Raw genomic sequence first — 4259 nt, 5'->3', positions numbered from 1 at the left:
CCTATCCTCTTAGACCTGCACTACGTTCACAAGTCTCGTCTGTAATATCTTAGCTGGCGCAGCATGCAGTGCGCTCTATCATCCGCATTTACAAAATATTCCATGTGCACTTGGGTGCTCCTTAGATAGCATTTTCCGCGACCAGCAAAAACCCTTTTAAGTCGTTATACTGAAGTTAGAAATAGGTGGTCTTCTATAAAGACCTGACTGTCAAAACCAAATATATAATTACATCGAGGTTTTCGTTAAATTGCAGTTCAGCTCGTTGTACGTGTTATGTTTACTGACGTGCTCCAGGTGTCTCTATAGGCAAACACAAGTTCTACGTCTGACCCTATATTTAAGAAAATGCAAGCATTTCGACTGGGAAATATCAATTATTATGTAATAATTCTGCTCATGCCACTCATAGTTATAAGTAATAATTGTCCTCTGTAATTTTCTTCTGAGCTGGTGCAGGTGAGCAGGTTCCTTACTGATTTCTTTGAGAAGAAGCCAAAAAGAACGGCGTATGCACTTACCCGCTAATTTAAGCCGCATACCATGTTCTTGCGTATTGAATACTTGAAGAGGTTAGTCAGACGGATGTCTTTTAAACTGATTTTAAAAATATTTCTGGAGCGAAGCGCAAATCTTTTACATGATATGACCGTTCATGCGAAGAATATTCTACAAAATGCACTAAAAGTGTAGTCTATGTTTAGAAGTTATATTCTTATGATGAAAGAAATAATTACACACAAATAAGTTTCAGATGCAATTCCCTGTGCCTCGGAGCATATCGCATGTAAAAGTTTACACATTTTCATGTTAATCGGGAAAAAAGAGCTGGAAATCGCACAGGAATTTAATTTTCTCTGCACAAAAGGAATTTGCTGCGTATCTCAAAGGGTTAGACTCCGACGGTGGCTATTGAATTGTCTTCACTCCGCGATCAAAGCCACGAGCGACTGAACAATTGTTCGCCGAAAATATCACAAATATTTGAGAACTGTAGCCTCACTTACAGAACAAACTAGCCTTAGTGAAACATAAGAAACAATGTCAGCAAAGAGGTGCTGCTCAAGCAGAGATCAACGATATATTTCCTAGTCGTTACTAGCCGTTTTTCCAACGGGTGTCAAAGAAGCACTGACCGACTGAGTATGAACGGCTGAAAATATACAGAAGCTCGCGAGCATACTTTGTGGCTTTCATTGTTGTGATAATAGAGCACCTTTGGACAGTGGCAGTTTTGTATATTCTCACCAACGTTTCGTGGTGTTTTGTGAAGCTGGTGATATCTACCGCATTACGCCAAGGAACTTCCTGACCAAAGGCGTGCTGACCTTAAAGGATTGCCAGCGCAGCGCCAAGAAAGAAAGTAGCACTGAAAGGCACATGACCGTGGTCTTACCACGAGTTTGTTTCCTTTGGACCATCTTTTAGCAGATGCTCCAAATCAGAGCAGCGAAAATTTGCACCGAGCATTAAAATACCGCAAAATTGGTACCGTAAGCATACGAGATGAATGTAGCAGTGACGCAGCACTGACGTATGCTCTTACCATCGCTGAATTGATAACCGAAAAAAGCGGGACTGGCTGTGGATGATTGTGCAAGCAAGGAGGTATTTCGTGGGAGGCTGTGAATGCACCTTCAGAAGAAGTCATGAGCACTGCAGCTTTTGCTCTTACTAAATGTATTTCGTCGGTATACTTCCTTCTCTAGATTTCTGCCTCTCCTCATGATTGCAACCTATGCTAGATTGAGATGCCAAGAAATGCTCAAAAAAATAGCGAACTACCTAAAATATACTCCGGAAGCTGATCTTGATTACGAGATAAATGCACGTGATGAACTCCTGCCTCTCTCGTTCCAGGCGTGCACTGTAGTTTGACAAAGTGAGATAGACTTTAATCTTTCCTTCTTGCGCGGACTCTAATGCTCATCCCACGCGCAGAAATGTAATATTAGAGCTATCCTTAGACGCCGCTACGGCATTTGACAAAAGTTTGATGCTGTCAGCGATGCCCGAACAGTTACAAAGCAGCTTTAGCCAATAAAGTCCAGGGACAAGGACGACGTATATGGTGGAAACCCCTTCTACTGAGCTGAAGAAAGTTGTTGAAGAGTATCTGGTAGCTGTGCAATTAGGGCACTTATTTTTGCAACAATTAAAACAGTAAACCACGCTCGCTTGATTCTATCGTGTTCAAGATGCGCATTTCTGAAGGAAATGCTTAGTATTTGCGAATGCTGAAGTTGATACCCTTACGTCAAGCTGCCGGAGAGATTGACGGAAAGTAGAATTATCTGCACGCGTATGTATTCTATGTTATATAATCACAAAGAGAGCAAACAGTTACAGATATCATGTAAAGCCCCGTAAAGGTCCAAAAGGTAAAGTGCAGTTCTGCACTGAACGGGACACGTCGCTACAGTGTGTACTTATTTAAATCTCAAAGGACAAAAAACTTGCCATTCGCAGTGAAAGGTGGCTCTTTGGCACACGAAGCACAGCAGAAAAAAAAATGCTGCGTCGGCCGGGAATCGAACCCGGGTCAACTGCTTGGAAGGCAGCTATGCTAACCACTATACCACCGACGCCTATGCATAGCCGCCGTCGTCCGGGAAGAAGGAAGTAGGCCAGCTATAGACGCCAGGGTTACATGTCTGTGTTTGCACGAATTCCGTGTAGATGGCACCACTGAATTTCACTGATACCGCTGTGTTAGAGGTGGAGAAGCAGGGGCCACCGCACAACTGCGCTTTCATTGACTTCGTTGCTCCTTCATTAAAGCACAAAATTTCTAACATCGCGTGATGTCATGGTCTGGGGATGTTTTCCAAATCAGTGCCAGAGTTTATGGGTATTTTTTAAAGCTGCCTGATTACCTTCACGAGCGTATACTTTGTAGCTCTTTTATGATACTTCAGCGCATGTTAAAGAACACTATGTGGTCGACATGTCCTGAATACTCCACTGCGGCCTCTCTCGATTTCAGCCGTTAAACTCCACAAACTCAGCCAAAACAAACCAAATCTAACCCAATCATTTAGATAGACACTGATCGATTACTTTACCTGGGTAAGCAAATAATTCCCAGAAGTCGGGCGGAAATCAACAGAATAAAATGTAAACATTCGTGGGGCTCCGAGGAGCCGTTGCGGTGGAGACATCGCAAACTACTTCAGAAAAAGAATCCTTTGTGACCAAAAAAAAAAAAAAAATAGGGCGATGAACGCAATCTCAGAGTCTTCGGATATGTCTATCGTACATGCTTGAAGCGTTCGGTTTTTCCCCAGGGACCTGAGCCTGTTGTGGATGCTGATTTCAGGGGCAGAAGCTGGCATTTGATACCGCGGAAGTCGGCCTCGAAGAGTCAAGGTTTATTGGTGTTAACAAGTGATAAAAAATAGACGGCAATAATGTCCAACGCAAAAACAGGCTAGGGTTACTAATTGCAAAGTTAGGTTGTGGTTTCCCTTTTTTAGGGGATGAAACAATATGTCTCTGGTCTTCTGGTCTTATTAGCAGTATATAAAGAAATATCGAGTGCTGAGAACCGGTTGTGGAGGTTGTCTCTCAAGACTTAGTAAACAGAGAAATTAATAAAGATTCTGAAATATGTGGATTTAACTAAAATTGCCAAATTCTTTCAAGGTACCAGCTTAGCAGTTTCACAGCCGAAACATAATACAGAACTGCAATAGAAAAATAATGAGATCATGTTATACATAAACATATCGCTCAGTAATCCCAATGCTTATACAGGAGACTATGGAAATCAATCCGCCTTTCGAAGAGCCACCAAGGAAGAACGCCGGCAGGAAATTAGAGTTCATGGAAAAATTTAATCAGGCTTCCGCTCCTGCAGATGCATAGTTTTCACAGCATGCAGTGTTATATACTCGCTTAAATAGGGCGCCCTTGCTACACAAATGTGCTGACTGATTCCGGTGTCCGTCAGATAAATAGGCTTGTTTTGGGCGAGTGCGCTGCAGTTTTTACAAACGCTAGGCATACACAAATGCCCCACTAGCGCTCGCGCTAATAGGTAAATCAGTTCGCTTTCAATATAAAAAAAAAAAGGTATTCCCTTACAGGAGGCAAAATGTTCGTAATGGCTACAAATGAGGCAAAAGAAGATGGCAATTTTACCGAAACCAGTTCCAAAGTTGTCCTCGTAAACACGGTAGTGAAATCTGATAAGTTTTAACATGGATAGCGTAACTGGCTATACGATGTGTGGACTTGAAACATTATTGTGGTGTTGT

General features: G+C 42.3%; 1 non-coding gene across 1 annotated transcript; it reads right to left on the bottom strand.

Moving 5' to 3' along the window:
* Nucleotides 1-2516: 2516 nt before the first annotated feature.
* On the bottom strand, nt 2517-2588 carry TRNAG-UCC (transfer RNA glycine (anticodon UCC)). The gene has a single exon. It is a non-coding gene; the product is annotated as a tRNA-Gly (tRNA).
* Nucleotides 2589-4259: the final 1671 nt, after the last annotated feature.

The sequence above is a fragment of the Amblyomma maculatum genome, chromosome 11 (genome assembly GCF_055883805.1).
Source record: "Amblyomma maculatum isolate TAMU_Amacu chromosome 11, ASM5588380v1, whole genome shotgun sequence".
NCBI classification, from domain to species: Eukaryota; Metazoa; Arthropoda; class Arachnida; order Ixodida; family Ixodidae; genus Amblyomma; species Amblyomma maculatum.
The sequence above is the reverse complement of the archived record's forward strand: the minus strand, read 5'-3'. Positions and strand labels throughout refer to the sequence as shown.